Source organism: Mirounga angustirostris, unplaced genomic scaffold (assembly GCF_029215605.1).
Source record: "Mirounga angustirostris isolate CCGP_5_RB_7025 unplaced genomic scaffold, mMirAng1.0.hap1 SCAF_3, whole genome shotgun sequence".
Taxonomy (NCBI): domain Eukaryota; kingdom Metazoa; phylum Chordata; class Mammalia; order Carnivora; family Phocidae; genus Mirounga; species Mirounga angustirostris.
In genome coordinates this window covers 181,290,552-181,308,285 of record NW_026991711.1, presented here as the reverse complement: position 1 = coordinate 181,308,285, position 17,734 = coordinate 181,290,552, and the positions used below count along the sequence as shown (strand labels likewise).

Genomic DNA, 17,734 nt, shown 5'->3' with positions numbered 1-17,734 from the left:
AGAGGGTTTAACGCTGGTCTTGGTGCCGAGGGTCGTGGTCAGCCTTCCTGGTCAGCAAGGTCACTGGGGTAGTACAGACAGTGAGTTGGATATAAGAGACTACTGTTCTATTCCAGGAATGCTGGTGGCTTGACTGGGGGCAAAGGAGGTAGAGAGAGTAGACCATTCAGGAACTGTGTCAGAGGTAGAGTGGTAGAGTTTGTTGTTGGGTCAAATGGGGAAGGGAAGGATGAAGGGTGACTCCCACACTTCCAGCTTAGATTCTTGGATGGATAGAGTACCACGCCAATTGGGTTGTAGAACCCGGAAGAACAGCAAGTTTAGGGATGACTATGTACTTTTCCCCTCCATCTTAGAATTTCTATGAAAATGGGTGAGGGGACTTCTATATGTCTTTCTACTTAATTTTTTTTTTAAAGGAAACTGCTTAAGTCGGCTCTGCTTGCTAAAATGTAAGGTATTTCTCCTGTAGTACCTCTGTTCTCTGCTTACCATCATAATAGCCTTTCCACTGTAGCTCAGAATTGTTTCTAAATGGCTTCTTTGGGAAATCATCAAGCATTTTCTATATTAGATATTTTTCTGTCTAAGCAAGTAGAACAGAGATGAGAGTCGGCTTACCGTCAGACTTGTACCATTGAGGCTTTTGACCACTAAGGCAAGTCTCATCTGGCTTCACTGCACTAAAACTTTTTTTAATTGTTTTAATCTAATCCCACCCTGTTTCAGTTTTAGCTGAACATTTTATCTTGTTCTTGAGCCTGGCAGTCTTAGAAAGAATACAAGCAAGGTCCCCAGAGCCTGAGTCCATTTCCAAAGTCACCCAGTGACCCATCAATCATTTCCTGACCCCATCACCAGGGCCATTTTTGGAGGCTGCATGGACCCTGGCTGCTGCCCCCCTGGAACACAAGGCCACCTTCCCTGAGGACTTGTGACCAGCTGCCAACCTCTGATAAAGTCACATACTAGACCTTTGAATTCCTCCTACACCAAAGAAATGAAGGAAATGGCCCACAACTGAAAAAAGACCACAAGCAAATAGAAAAGACAGCTTTTAAAATTTTGATTTTTAGAAATTAGAATTTGGGGCTATTTTGCAATTGAGAGAACTATGAAGATAGGTTGGTGTGCAGCAGGCCTTAAGAGGCTGAGGAGAGACCCAAGGACTCTTGAGGCACCACAATGATGGTAGGAAGTGGCAGTAATGGTGAAGCCGGCTTTGGTTGAGTTCTTAATATCTTCAAGAACTGTCTAAAGAATCTGAGATGTGTTACCCTGTTATACTCTCCACGACAGCTCGTTGGGCAAGACTGCTATTATACATACCCATTTTACAGATGAAGAAACTGAGGCACGGTTATGTGAAGTACTTGTCAAAAGTCATATAGTTAATTGATAATGGAGCTGGGATTTGAACTTGTGTGGTTTGTCTCAGGAGCCTGCAGAGGCCAAGAAGACTAATCAAAGAATTATGAAAAGGCATAATTATGCAAAAACATATTGTTGGCGTCTTTTTTTTTTAGGATATTGCGTTTTTTCCGCATGCCTATTGGGAAAAGAATTAAAGTAAATTTGGGGCACCTGGGTGGCTCAGTTGGTTAAGCAACTGCCTTCGGCTCAGGTCATGATCCTGGAGTCCCGGGATCGAGTCCCGCATCGGGCTCCCTGCTCAGCAGGGAGTCTGCTTCCCCCTCTCCCGCTCCCCCCTCTTGTGCTCTCTTTCTCAAATAAATAAATAAAATCTAAAAAAAAAAAAAAAAAAAGAATTAAAGTAAATTTTAAAAAGATCTGTCTTCAGGCGCATTTGTTTGCTGACAAAAATTTTTAGATAAGGTTGTTCTGTTTTTTACTTTTTTTGTTTTACTTTTTTATTTTGAGATAGTTGTAGATTCAGATGCAGTCATAAAAAATGATGCAGCGAGATCCTTGTACCCTTTCCCTAGTTCCCCTAGTGATAACACGTTGCATAACTATACACGACAGTAAATACCACAGCTAGGAAATTGATGCTGGTACAAGCCGTCCATCTTACTCAGGTTTCGGCAGGCACTCATTTGTGTGTGTGTGCACTTACTTGTCCGTAGTCTTATCACGTGTAGATTTGTGTGCCCACCACCACAGGGAAGATAGCAAAGAGCTCCACCATAAGGACCCTGCGTGTCAGCCCCCCACTCCCAGGCTCCCTGGCTCATGGTAACCACTAATATGTTCTCCATCTTTTGTCATTTTAAGAGTATTTTATAAATGGGATCATATGGTATGTAACCCTTTGGGAATCGACTTTTTTCACTCAGCATAATTCCGTTGAGATCCATCCAAATTGCTGAGTCCTTCTACCAGTATGAACTACCAGTAGTTCATTCCTTTTAAGCTGAGTGGTATCCCCTGGTGTGGATGTGCCGCAGTTTCTTTAAGCATCCACCCATTAAAGAACATGTGGCTGTTTCCAATTTGCAGCTATTACAAATAAAGCTGCTGTGTACCTTGGTATACAGGATTTTGTGTGAGCATGAGTTTTCACAAATGCGTAAGATTGCTGGATTATATGATTAAATGGTCTTTAGTTTTGTAAGAAACTGCCAAACCATTTTCCAGAGTTGGCTCTACCATTTTACATACCCACCAGCAGCGTGTGAGTTATCCAGTTTCTCTGCCTCTTCTCCAGCATTTGGCATTATCACTAACTTTTATTTTGCTACTCTGTGTAGTGATGGCCCATGGTGGTTTTAATTGGCATTTCCCTGATGGCAAATGATGTTTGACACCTTTTCATGAGCTTATTGGCCATCTGTATATTCTCTTCAGTGAAATGTTTGTCCATGTCTCTGTCCATTTTCTGCCTGGAGTGTTTGATTTTTCTTTTAATGTTGCATTAATATAGTTCTTTATATATTGTAGATACTAGTCCTTGGTCAGACATGCAGTTTGCAGATATTTTCTCCCAGTATGTATCTTGTCTTTTCATCATCTTTGTAGAGTCTTAGAGCAAGTATTTTTAATTTTGATGATGTCTGGTTTATCAGTTTTTCCTTTTTTGAGTCATGCTTTTAGTATCAAGTCTAAGAACAAATAAGGTTTTGATTCCTGCCTCTGCTAATGCAGCGGTCTCATTGTTGAGAAAGAACGCAGTGGGACAGGATGGACATTGGAGTGTGTGTGGTTCTTACAGCTCCTGTCTAGTTTGGCCTCTGGTGTGTGTCATGATGAGCTGGTTGTCACGGTTATGGCCCCAGATTTGACGTCATCTTAGAAACACTGTAAGATAGGGGCACCTGGGTGGCTCAGTCGTTAAGCGTCTGCCTTCGGCTCAGGTCATGATCTCAGGGTCCTGGGATCGAGCCCCGCATCGGGCTCCCTGCTCGGCGGGAAGCCTGCTTCTCCCACTCCCACTCCCCCTGCTTGTGTTCCCTCTTGCTGTCTTTCTCTCTGTCAAATAAATAAAAATCTTTAAAAAAAAAAAGAAACACTGGGCGCCTGGGTGGCTCAGTTGGTTAAGCGACTGCCTTCGGCTCAGGTCATGATCCTGGAGTCCCTGGATCGAGTCCCGCATCGGGCTCCCTGCTCGGCGGGGAGTCTGCTTCTCCCTCTGACCCTCCCCCGTCTCATGTGCTCTCTCTCATTCTCTCTCTCTCAAATAAATAAATAAAATCTTTAAAAAAAAAAAAGAAACACTGTAAGATGATGATGGTGTGAGAAGAAGGATACTTCCAGAATCTCAGTTTCCCCAACCATTTATGATACCTCCTAACACAGACCTTTTTGCACTTGAGATCTGTCTGGAATACTCCTCCTTGCCCTCCACTGTGTCCCCCTTTGTCCCATCATATCCAGCTCACCCTCCGATGTCCCCCCTATGTGGCCCTTCCTCAGAGCTCCCCCTCAGCTCTGTTGACATTCGGAGCAGACAACTCCTTGTTGTGCAGGGCTCTCCTGAGCCTCGTAGGATGTTGAGCAGCATCTCTGGCCTCTGCCTTCTAGAGGCCAGTGGCACCCTCCCCGACACCCAGTTGTGACAACCAAAAATGTCTGCAGATGTTCCCTGAGGGATGCAGCTGCCCACGTTGAGAGCCTTGGCTGCAGGCCCTCAGCTCTGGGAGAGTAGGTGCTGAGTCTGTCTTGTCCATGTTCTCACCTCGGCACCGTGCCTGTCAGCCTGTTGTCCGTTAATGTTTGTGAACAGTAAGTGGACAAACTGTAGCCACCGTCAAACCCCTCGTTATGTGGCAGCCTTGGGAATCCCACCCTGACTGCAAAAGAACCAAGATGTGAATTTGAGCCCTAGAAATCTAGAGTCCTCTCTACACAGATGAATATGGGCTTCCTTGTCCTTCTTCCCATGGGCTGAAATGAGGATGCCTGAGTCTTCCAGTTCCTGCCTGATTAAAGCCCACATCCTCTCAACACTGCCAGGGCCCTCACAGCCACTAACTCTGGACCTCCTTCTGAGAAAAAGAGGGCATCCCTGCAGGCAGAAGGGGAGCTCCTGCGGGTGGCATTTTTGGGTAATGCGGCGTAGGGCGCTCTCGGAGACCCAATTCAGCGTTCACCTGCTGGGTCTCCTTTTCCACTAAGCTGGGCTCTGCTCCCTTTTCATGGGGGAAGGGAGGAAAAGAGGGGTTTGGGCTCCGTTTGGCTTAGCAAAGCACATAACCAGATGTAATTAGTGCAGAGAGGTTCCCAGGGAGTAAGTACAGTGGCCATAAGAATAATTTAGGGTATGTGTGAGTAATTTAGGCTTTTCTCTCTGTACCTGGTAGTTCTGTTCCCTGAGCCGGAATGATAGAGCTGGCTTTGGCTTAGCAAAAAAAGACTGCCATGGGGGTGGGTGGGGGGAAACCAGGCAGCAGAGGGGAGGACAAAGCCTGGTGATCGGCCCCGGCTCCCTGTTGCTGCTTTGTGGGGAGGCTGTCGGACTCCCAGAGGCTGCACAGCATTGCGAAGCTGGGGACTCCTCCTCTTCCTGTGGAGGAGTCAGTGCCTGGTGACTCGGTGACTCGGCCTGCTGGAAACGCTTTCCCCGGTGCTCCTGGCTGGAAGCTCAGTGTCACCCGGGCGTCCCCACACCTCCAGCTGCACAACTCCTTGACGACAGGCCGGAGGTGAACCTGATTTGATGAGGTGGGCCGACCGCCCAGAGCTTTAGTTACTGGTAACACAAACCATCCCCCCTGGGATTGGCAGAAGGGAAGCCACTGGATGCCCTCCTCTTCCACATGGAAACGGCTTGGATGGAGACTCTTAGGGAGAACTACCATGACAGTTGGTGTCCGTGCGGTGTGGCTGTGACCCGAAACCGTCTTTGACTTCAGGCTGAAGCCTTGGTTCCAAATTAAGGAAAGCCGGTGGTGTCATGCGTGGCAGCATATGGGGGAGAGTGGGAAGGGGTGCTTTCTTGTGCGCTAGCAAGGTTCTCTCTCACCCTTGGCACTAAACGCACGCAGCCAGATAATTCCTTGTGTGGGGTGTTGTCTCCCACATGGTGGGATGTCTAGCGACATCCCTGACCTCAACCACACGATGCCAGTAGCACCCCTCCCAGTTGTGACCACCCAAAATGCCTCCAGACATTGCCTAATGCCCCCGGGGGGGGCGGGGGGGCAGTGTCACCGCCCTCCCAGTGGAGAACCACTGCGTTAGAGAAACAAACATTCCGTTCAATTCTTGTGCCTCATAAAACTGTGGTCGCTTGTTTACTCCTAGCATTTGATGACTTAAGCACAGGACAGAGAGGTAGAAAGAAGGCAGTGTTTCTTGACTTTTTCCTTGGTTGACCCTTTAAACTCCATCACAGGATGCAGCATGAACCATTTTCAGACGTGTCTTCACCCCGTACGATCTGGGCAGGCTATTTAATTTTTCCGGGCTTCCGTTTCTTGTCATCTCTAAAGTATAAATACTAATGCCGACTTAAGTTGAGGACTCAGCTGGATGTTGAATATGTACAATTCTAGGTAGGGTGTCTGGTGTGTAGTTGACATTCAATGAATGATGGCCATTATTCTTGAGTACTTAAGAATGTGCTCCACAAGTTTTTTGTTTTGTTTTGTCTTGTTTTATAAGAGAGGAAGGGAGGGAGTGGGGAGGCGGGGTGCAGAGGGAGAGGGAGAGAGAGAACCTCAAGCAGGCTCCGCGCCCAGTTCAGAGCCCAGTTCGGGGCTCGAGCTCACCACCCTGAGATCATGACCAGAGCTGAAATCAAGAGTTGAACGCTTGACTGACTGAGCCACCCAGGCGCCGCTGTACTCTACAAGTTTTAAGCCAATTGGGGTTTTTTTTTTTAATTCGCACTAACAGTTGCTGCTGCTTAAAATAGTGATTGGAACAGGTGATTACCACCGAACTACAATGTGTTTCATAAATTCTGAGTTCCTGCTATATGCCAGGTACTATGGTAAATGCAGGGAATAAAAAAATTAATAAACTGTAATCCCTGCCTTTAAATATCTAATAGGTAGATGTAGCTATATAAATGTGTCAACTCATGTTCATCAAAATAGAGCCATCACTTACTGAAAAAAACTCACCATGAAGTGGTCTGTGGGTTGGAATGGGGTGTGACATGCATCTGAATGTATATAAAGGGATCTCACTATATTTCTTAACTCTTTCTCCTTTTCCAGTAACTACCATTTTTAATCCAGGTCTGTATGATCCTGTGATGTAACCACTGTTCTTGTGCCCTGTAGTCTTTTCTGCTCCCCCTTTCTATACATTTCAGCTGATCTAAGTTCCCACTGCTGTGGCTTTCTAAACAGAAAAAGGGATGCTTGTTTTAACATGATCTGTTCAGTGTAGAAATTTTGAAAAATACAGAACAGTATAAAGAATAATAAACTCCTCTTCCCACCATCAGAATAATGATATAGATAATATCTGGATATCCATCTTTCTAGTCTTTTTTTTTCTGTGCCGTGTATTATTTTTACATAGTTAATTATACCATCGTTTTCCTTTTTCCATTGGGATATATCCAGAATCTATTACCATATCTTTAGATTTTCTTCCAGTATAGTTTCTCAGCAGCTGGTTGATATTGTGTTGAGTGGATGTCATGAACTGACCATTATGCTCTCCCAGAAGCGGTCCGAGCCAAGGAGAGAGTGTGAGTGATTCACTGAGGAAGTGCTCTGGGGTAAAACAGTAAGGGGGAGGTGGAAGTGGGAATTGTAAAGGAAACAGCCAGTTAGGGAGTGATAGCGGTGAGGTCCCACAGCCCAATCCCATGGGGCCCTCCAGAGAGTCACCTCCTCCTTCAGGTGGTCTCTGCCACCTGGAGGCAAAGGAGCTAAAAGCTTTCCTACGCCTCGACCAGTAGTTGGTGGCTGTTGGCCTGGGAGGGCGGAGGGGGGGAGGAGGCAAAGGAATGCTGTAGTGGTGAACTCCAAGCCACTTAAGGCCCACTAAGAAAATGGGCTCCAACTCCCAGAAGCAATCCGCTGAAGGTAACAGTTGCAAATATTAGCAACAAAGCACACAAAGCTGATAAAAGGTCACCCTCAGTGTCCCCTTCATTGAAAATTTAGGTTGCAATGATCATTGTTACTGCAATTATTTATTGCAAAGAATATTGCAGTGATTCTGCTCTTAGAAATAACTCCGCAGTGAACATTTTTAGGCCCAAATCTATTTGATTATTACCTTCAGATTGATTAACAGAAAGGGTATTACTGTTCTGATAGGTATATACATTTGTAAGGTTAGGCGTGCCCCAAATTGCCTTTCAGAAAGCTGTTTTGTTTTGTTTTTGTTTTATCGATACACACTTCCAGCACCTCCTGGTTATTTTTTTACTAGCAATAACTTAGAGAGCATTGATTTCTTTTCTTTTTTTTTTTTATTCTTATGTTAATCCCCATACATTACATCATTAGTTTTAGATGAAGTGTTCCATGATTCATTGTTTGTGCATAACACCCAGTGCTCCATGCAGAACGTGCCCTCCTCAATACCCACCACCAGGCTAACCCATCCTCCCACCCCCCTCCCCTCTAGAACCCTCAGTTTGTTTTTCAGAGTCTATCGTCTCTCATGGTTCGTCTACCCCTCCGATTTCCCCCGCTTCATTCTTCCCCTCCCGCTACCTTCTTCTTCTTCTTCTTTTTTTTTTCGTAACATATATTGCATTATTTGTTTCAGAGGTACAGATCTGAGATTCAACAGTCTTGCACAATTCACAGCGCTTACCAGAGCACATACCCTCCCCAGTGTCTATCACCCAGTCCCCCCATCCCTCCCACCCCACCCCCCACTCCAGCAACCCTCAGTTTGTTTCCTGCAATTAAGAATTCCTCATATCAGTGAGATCATATGATACATGTCTTTCTCTGTTTGACTTATTTCACTCAACATAATACCCTCCAGTTCCATCCACGTCATTGCAAATGGCAAGATCTCATTCCTTTTGATGGCTGCATAATATTCCATTGTATATATATACCACATCTTCTTTATCCAGTCATCTGTCGATGGACATCTTGGCTCTTTCCACAGTTTGGCTACTGTGGACATTGCTGCTATAAACATCGGGGTGTACGTACCCCTTCGGATCCCTACTTTTGTATCTTTGGGGTAAATACCCAGTAGTGCAATTGCTGGATCATATGGTAGCTCTATTTTCAACTTTTTGAGGAACCTCCATACAGTTTTCCAGAGTGGCTGCACCAGCTTGCATTCCCACCAACAATGTAGGAGGGTTCCCCTTTCTCCGCATCCCCGCCAACGTCTGTCATTTCCTGACTTGTTAATTTTAGCCATTCTGACAGGTATGAGGTGGTATCTCATTGAGGTTTTGATTTGGATTTCCCTGATGCCAAGCGATGTTGAGCACTTTTTCATGTGTCTGTTGGCCATTTGGATGTCTTCTTTGGAAAAATGTCTGTTCATGTCTTCTGCCCATTTCTTCATTGGATTCTTTGTTCTTTGGGTGTTGAGTTTGATGAGTTCTTTATAGATTTTGGATACTAGCCCTTTATTTGATATGTCATTTGCAGATATCTTCTCCCATTCTGTCGGTTGTCTTTTGGTTTTGTTGACTGTTTCCTTTGCTTTGCAAAAGCTTTTTATCTTGATGAAGTCCCAATAGTTCATTTTTGCCTTTGCTTCCCTTGCCTTTGGCGATGTTTCTAGGAAGAAGTTGCTTCGGCTGAGGTCAAAGAGGTTGCTGCCTGTGTTCTCCTTTAGGATTTTGATGGACTCCTGTCTCACATTGAGGTCTTTCAACCATTTGGAGTCTATTTTTGTGTGTGGTGTTTCACAAGTACTTTTTTAAAGCATAATTACTTGGGAAGTATCTGTAATACTTGTTTATGTCTAAAGAAGGTGCTACCTTGTTTTAAAGATTGAGAACCACTGGTCAACATCACTATAACATCTTAGGTCATCTCTTGGCTGTCAATTAGGGAATCACTCATTTGAACTGTTGCATCTTAGAAATTTATTAATAAGAAAGTGTACAGAACTTGATACCATAAATAAATGAGATTTAGTGACCTAAGACAACACACAGAAAAACATATCTCAGAACAAGTAAACATTTTTTGGAACATACCCACCTCTACTCCCATCGTAATAGAACCCCTCTGTTCTCTTACAGAGACACAGAAATATGCTAGCATTATCTTACTCTGTCTTAAAATATGTTTTAAAGATACAGGGCTATCTCAAGGTGGAAGTATTGTGTTCAACCCATTTTCTTAGCTTGATTGTTGAGACTTTAAATAGCTGTTGAAATAAAAATCAGATTACTTCAGGTCTTGAGCTTTGAGGAAGACAAGGGGAAGGGAATGAACATTCATTGGGTACCACTCTGAGGTGAGTACTATGCTAGTTACCATCCATGTTTCTGTTCGTGCTTACGGAATTCCCATGACCAGCACTGGAATTTGATTTCTAATATAGCATAGAGGAGAAAGCTGAGGCTGGTAAAGATTGTGACTTGCCTTGGATGTCTTGGTTAGTGGATGGTAAAATTGAAATTTGAAACTTAGATGAATTTCCCTTGACACACTAGAGGAAAATAGAATAAATGTCCCATAATCTTGTATTCTAAAAGATAGACAACTAACAAAGCCCGAGTTGCCTTCTTCCTCCTAGCCTTCCTCTTTACCCCAGAAGAGATTTCAAAACAAATGATCTGTAGATAAAGGCACTTGGATGTCAGGAGAGTACTTAACAAAATGGGTCTCTTCGAAGGAACAGTTTAAACATTGTTGCCATCCATTTCAGTGGCTGCACATTTCGTTCCTGACTACTTTTAAGTTCCTTTTGGTTAAATTCATTAGTGTCATAGATCAATCATGCACTTCGAAGTCTGATAAGAATTTAAGAAAAAAATCCTCAGAGGACTCTGAGCATCTCTCAGTAACGTGAAAGAACATTTGAGAACCACCGGTCTGCTGTCACTGTGGTCAGTTGGCATTTCCGGTTTCTTAAGTTGTAAAAATGCTGACTCATTCTACTAACACTCTGCACACTTCCCAGGGGTATCAAGATGCACTGCAGTGTTGCTTGTTCATCCATCATAAGAGAATGTGGTAGATATTAGGAAAATTAAGACGGGTTTTGATGCAATCCATTTCACTAACGTCAGCAGAAGTCTGAGAGACCAGAGTCGTCCTCTTGCATGTATAGGGCCGTATTTGAGGCTTAACGTCAATTATTCGCACATAACAACCACTATCACTTTGCAGATCCAGTCTTAATCACCGTGGATCAACTCCTGAAGTCTCTAGAATGCCTCTTGCCAAACACCCTCAAAGAGTTAGACCTGTGCCTGTTGGCAGAGTATTGGAGAGCAGGCGGTATTTGGGCCTGACGGCTGGGCGGCACAATCCGAATTATGGCCACTTGGACGGCTCTCTTTGACAGCCCAGCACTTTTCCTTCATGTTTGTTTCTCTGGGGAAAACTGGCAGGAGATGTCACGATTCCATATAACCTGATGTGCAGTGTTCCTCTGCCTCCTGTAGCCCCCGTAGAAGAAGTGGTTGGTCCAAAGGCAGAACAATACGGGGTCTTGGTTCTAAGAATCAGGAGCCTACAAACACAGAGACCAGCGGGATATCTGTACGCTTTCCCAGTCCAAGAGAAAGGGTCAGCTTTCATTGAGGAGAAGGGCCGGTTGTCGCCCCTTCCCACCTGAGATAAACTGGGGGACTCTTCTTGTCATGCTGGGTGCCAGTTGTTCACTCCAGGCACTCTCATTGTTTGGTTCCCACAAGCCATCAGGATGGGTTTGATCCAGGAGACTAACTGTCTTCACATGAGGATGATCCATTTTGATTATCCCAGCCCAGCTTTGAATGCCCAGCTCCCTCCCCCATCTTTTCCTCATCTGTGGCCAGGTAAGCAGTCTCTCTTTCATAATTTGAACTTTAACATTTGGCTATAGTCCAGAGAGTGCGGTCAGTGGATTTTGGATTTTCCACATTGCCCGGGATTCCCACAGTTAATTTGGAGTGTGTTTGGTGAGGATACTCAGATTGTCTCTAAATACCGTCTCCCACTGAGAGGAACCAGAACTCCTTCGGGAAGTGGCTGATTCTACCTAGGGCAAGAAGGGTGCACAAGGAACCTGAAATATCTTGTCAACGCAGAAAACAAGGAAGCTGTTGAGACTATGAGGTTATATGAGAGCTCCACGTGAAGAGGCTCATTTTGAGTATCAGAAAAAAATAATAAAATTTCAGTGGATCAGGACCCTTAAAATATGTAGAAAAGTGGTAAGTTCATAATTATACTAAGCAAACAAACAAAACAAACCCTCTGATCAACTCTGAGATGCAGGGTAACCAACTCATCATTTTAAGAACAATCTAAGAAAGGAATCACGCATTCAACCTGCGCTTGCTATGCAAGCTGAACCTCAGGATAACGGAATTGGTTGGTTATGGAAAATGACTTTTTACAGAAGTGTTCCAACTAATAAAGTTAGAATCACAATAGCGTCATTTGGCAATCCTAATAAATGCACTTAGGCAGTGATCGTGAGCAGCCTCTATCTAACATCACAAAAAAGAGACATGGCCACTTTCTCCTGCTTCCAGCACCGCTACAACACCTCTGTGAAACATGTTTGCAAAAAAGAAATTTGAACCTGATCAGCCTCTAGAGCAGAGGAGGCAAACCTTCTCTAAAGGGCCAGGTAGTAGATGTTTCTGCCTTTGCTAGCGGTATAGTCTCTGTTGCAACTGGGCAACTCTTTTCAACTTGCTGTGGGGGCTCAGTGCAATCATAGCCAAAACAAAAAGTGTGGCCAGGTCTGGCCCAGGAGTTTGCAGACCCCTGCCCTAGGTCTAACTACGAACTAACAGGAAGTACAGAAGACAGAGAAACTTCTTAAGCAGCATCATGTGAATGCAGTTAGCAAAATCTAGACTGTGGGAAACTCTACAAGACAAATAACTTGGTTTCTTCAACAGAAGAGTTCAGAGGAAAAAGTTAAAAATAAAGCAACTGGGGTAAGACTTTTTAAAAGGCCAGAGACCTATCAACCAGTTGCAATGTGTGGAGCTTATTTAGGTCCTGATTCAAATAAACTATTAAAAAATTTTTGAACACTGGCTAGATATTAACATAGTAAAGAGTTACGGGCGCCTGGGTGGCTCAGTTGGTTAAGCGACTGCCTTCGGCTCAGGTCATGATCCCGGAGTCCTGGGATCAAGTCCACATCGGGCTCCCAGCTCAGCGGGGAGCCTGCTTCTCCCTCTGACCCTACCCCCTCTCATGCTGTTTCTCTCTCTCTCTCTCTCTCTCAAATAAATAAATAAATAAAATCTTTAAAAAAAAAAAAAAAAACATAGTAAAGAGTTACTAATTTTTGAGTGGGATAATGATACTGTGTACATGTATATATTCCTTAGGTATAGAATGTATGTTGAAAATATTTCGAATTATATGATGTCTAGAATTTGCTTCAGTACAATTGTTGATTTTAGAAGAAATAAAATAAGCCATGAGTTGATCATTATTTTATAAAGGATGTTGGGTACTAGGGATTTACATTATTTTTCATATATTTAAAATCTTTCATAATATAAAGATTTTGATACATAGGTTTTATAAAATATATCACTTGAAACATTTTAAAGAATGAGAAAGGATGGAATACTTGCCATTTATTCAACACTCCTGGGTCCTCCTAAAACAGATGTGAATCATCTGGCTAAAAGTTGGAGCCAGAAGAGTATTCCAGTGTTTCCCCCAAAACTGTTTACATACATCTTATTTGCTATACTAAATAGAGCTGACAGATATCCTACCATTTATCATTTGAGCTGACAGATATCATTTTATTTATCTTTTGCTCATGTATTATATGTAAAATATATTTTATTTTGTAAAAAAAGACTATTAGGTTGAAAACAAGCGTCATCTTTTGTGACCGGCTGGGTTAATCTGCCCTTGTTGAATCAGTTAGCACTCATTCAGTGCAGGGGTCTGGCCACAAGCTTTCACAGCCTGGAGAGGTGATGTGAGTGGTGGCAAGCGGTGGACAAGGCGGCTGGGAGCAGAGGGAGGGAGCTCACGCCCAGCCCCTAGCGGTGGTTACTGTGCAAGATGTCTGCCCTAGGAAGGAGGGCCCGGTGTTACCAGGGTCCCATTCATTTTCATTCTGCCTGAGAATAACCCTAAATCTAGATCATATATGACATCTTCTAACTTGTAGTTGCTTAAGATATTTTTAGAGTGCCTTTTATTCCAAACCAAACATCTGAGCAGCTGGGTTAGTCCCATGAGTCAACCTCTGATTCAGTGACTAGCAATGACAAGGCCCTTAAAGAAGACCCCGTGGCCACTAGGGTTCTAAAGTCCCGTGGCCCTGCTTTCTGTGAGCCTCCAGTCTAGTTGAGAGGGAGAAGCACACTTGAAAAACAAGATGAAAGGTACGGATAGGAAATACTGTGGAAATTCAGAGGAGGGGGTAAATGGACCCTTCTGGGACAATCTGGGGAAGCCTCCCACAGGCTGTGATCGGAGATGGGAGAGCACTGGTGTCACCAGGTGGAGAGTAAGGGAGAGAAGCAAAGATGTGAGCACACAGGCAAGACCCAGGCCGAGACCCTTTAAGAGGAGAGTTGGCAGGTTTCACAGACCAGTGGCCCTCCATAATCCACCTTCAAAGGATTTTCCAGGCCAAGATAATGTTCTGAACAGGTGAACACAGGCAGCAAATAGATGAAAGTATGAGCCTGAAACTCAGCAGAGGGTTTGAGGATCTGAGCCTCAGATCTGAGCACCGCCTGTGTGGACGTGATGGTTGAAGGGATGGCGTCTGGGGAGGCTGTGTTTCTCTAATGTCTGCCACTGGGAAGGGAGACGGTGCTAAATGTAAGGATGTGCTTCAGATCTGGCGTTTGTAAAACCACCAACTCTGTTATTTACTACACTAAATCTCACTTGAAGCTCAGAGCAGTCCCCAGTTACTGCCCAGACATCCCCCACACTGGAAAGGAAAGGCTTGGAGTAAGAGACACTAGAAGTACGTGGGGAAAGAGAATCCCACATTTGAAAGGTTATGCCTGTGGTGATAGCTTTATTTATAGGTTTATGATCCCCCTCCAGTGATGGCCTCAGCCAGACTCTTGGTGTGTGTGTGTGTGTGTGTGTGTGTGTATGTTTTACTGTTATGAAAAGATTATTCAAGAAATGGAAACATTTAAACAGATTTATAATCTTCCATACTGATGATCTGCAATACATTTGGGCAACAGCTTTATTCCTTCTCTCTTATTTGAAAGTTTTAAGTATAATTTCTCCTAAAAATAAACAGGAGGTTACTATGTTCTTCCCATAATGAGAATCTGCTTATTGTAGAGAGTAAGCATTTTAGAGCCTGATTAACTCCAGCAGTTACTTCACTTAAAAGATTGTCTATTTGCATATGAATACGTATCAGTTAAGAATTTTATAAGCCGGGCGCCTGGGTGGCTCAGTTGGTTAAGTGACTGCCTTCAGCTCAGGTCAGGATCCTGGAGTCCCTGGATCGAGTCCCGCATCGGGCTCCCGGCTCGGCAGGGAGCCTGCTTCTCCCTCTGACCCTCCCCCCTCTCATGTGCTCTCTGTCTCTCTCATTCCCTCTGTCTCAAATAAATAAATAAAATCTTAAAAAAAAAAAAGAATTTTATAAGCCAAAGTAATTTATGAATCAGCACCGCTCTCCTGCCTACTGAACTTTGGAGAGGAGTGAAAGCTTAGTCTCAAACATGTACGTAAGCCAGGTGATCTTAAACTAGGGAGCATTTAGCCTAGGAAACCGAGGCCAAGAAGAAGTCATGCCCAGAACATCAATCAAAAATAGCTCCGATTCCAAGTCCTGCATAGCCCTGACACTGTCCCGGTGCGCTGTTATGAGACTGCACATAGACATCCCTCAAAAGCCTCCCAAATCCAAGAAACCAAGAAAAACACCCATGGCAGCCTTCCGCCACTTCATAATGAAACTGTTCTTTTAGCAAAAAGTCATAACCAAGCAAAATTCTGCTAAATAAGTTGGCTATTTATTTGGGAGATGATCTTTGCTGACTCTGAGACATTGGAGCTGTTAAATTTTTCTCTTGCTGATCCTTTCTACCTGTTTTATAGTCGTCTACATAAATCTGTAGCATGTGGGTGAATCAACTTTAAGCTGTAAGAGGCAAAACCAAGTTGATGTCCTTTCTGAGTGTGCAGATTGAAATATTGTATTCAAGTAGTTGCTAATCCAGGAGGATCTCTTTGGGAGGCTTGGGGAGTAGAGAGTAGGCAAACAGGAGGTAATGTTGGGGTGTACTGTGATGCAAGAGTCAACAATCCAGATTGATGAAGTTAGCACTAGTGACCGGACTTGACCATTTGTAACAAAGATTGTGTGGATTGTCTTATGCTCGTGATGGCTTTGTGGCATATTAAGTTTTAAAGAGGAGATTTATTTCCAGAAAGAGGGGAGGGAGGGAGGCTAGGAGGACACAGAGTCTAATTTTTAGATGAATGAGTAAAGCCTCCCTAGTCAGCATTTGGAAGTGTCCAGCGTCCAGCAGGCTGAAAGAAACTCAGGCGATTGTCATGGTGTTAGAACCAGTCCTAGGTGCCAAAGTCAAAATAGGCCATGCTGGCCATAGGAAAGCCCCAAGTAGGAGCGTATGTAGGTCACTTGCATGTTTTGAATTTAGACAGGCTGTCTTAACACAATTATTTACCAATTAAGCCCTGGAGAAGCCTGTATGTTCTAAATTTTTTAAAATGTGATTGTTTCACAACATATGAGAACATTGTAACATCACCTTGAATGATGGTCTTAGTGGTTCTCCTGTGGCCCTGGGTTGGGGGGTGCAGGTGGGGAACTCTGCACCCAGCGAATTTCACTCTCCTCGGAAAATGTTTGAAGCTCAACTCTGAGGCTCGGGACGGAACACGATCATTTTCTCAGTCATGCTCAATAAATATTATTTTGATGCAGTAAAAAAATAATTAACAAAAACTGAAAGTATATAAGCCATCACATTTAATGTCACATGTATTTATTGAACATTTACTATGACCTGGAGTAGGAAGCAAGACAGATGCATAGAAAAGAAGACAAGGAAAACCCCGAATGCCAATTTTGCCTAACACTCCCGGTATGCTTTTCTGTGGAGCACAGAGACCTTCTTTCCCTGCACTTCAGGTCTCCCGTTTCCTAAAAGGCTCCCCTCTTATTCTTTGCAGACATTCCCATGTACATGCCAGGAGGGCACATTGGCTCCTCTGGAAACTTGTGTTTCGCAGAAGTTCAGGTCCCCAAGGGAGGAACCAAATTAGCCACATCACGAATTCTGCTTTTGTTTTGCCGACTGCCTCTTTTAAGTTCTTATTTAATGACAGTATTTGCTTTTCCGTAAATACATGTAAATCTTTTACCTCTTGTCACAGCTGAAGGAAGTTCAGTAAGTGGTAATCAAGGAAGAAAGCAGACAAATCTTTCAGATCTATTTCAGACAAATCACTGTAATTGAGAATATCTATGTAAACAGTGCCATTCTTACAATTGACAAATTTACCAATTGTTCTGCCCTATTGTAGATCTAAGAGTATCATTTAAGTTTATTTTAATTAACAATCCCTTAATTAAGAAAGTAACATGCTGGGCGCCTGGGTGGCTCAGTTGGTTAAAGTGACTGCCTTCAGCTCAGGTCATGATCCTGGAGTCCCTGGATCGAGTCCCGCATCGGGCTCCCTGCTCTACTTCGTCCTCTGACCCTATCCCCTCTCATGTGTTCTCTCTCTCTCATTCTCTCTCTCTCAAATAAATAAATAAAATCTTTAAAAAAAAAAAAAAAGAAAAGAAAGTAACATGCTTATGGTAAAAAAAAAAAAAAAAGTCTGAGGACATAGGGTTATAAGGTAGTCATAGCGACCCGAGGGATTCACTCCCTTTTTTAAAAATCCTCCTGTGGTTTCTTGTGACCCTTAGAAGGAAATCCAAGAGCCATACATACTGGGGTCTCTGGGCCTTAGGGTTATGGGCCTTTCCTCCTCTTCACGTCCTCCCCCAACTCCCTCCTCAGTGGCCATGTGCTGGGGGCAGGTGCGGGGTTGGGGGGGATGCTGCTTTCTCGTTCGGGACTCATCACAACTGTTCCCATGCTGTCCCTCATGTCGTCCCCACCTCGTCCTTCGTTTGCAGGCATAGTGTTTTATTCCGGGGTCCTGATCCCTCTCTGAAGTTACTTTATTGCTTACTGGCTGATTTCTGTCTCCCCTCTACAATGTAAACT

The 17,734-nt window shown here is 43.9% G+C and overlaps 1 protein-coding gene across 5 annotated transcripts in view; it reads left to right on the top strand.

Annotated features, from left to right (window-relative positions):
* The window catches only part of SERPINE2 (serpin family E member 2), a 63,439-nt gene that overhangs the window by 18,799 nt on the left and 26,906 nt on the right, over positions 1 to 17,734 (top strand). The window lies entirely within an intron of this gene.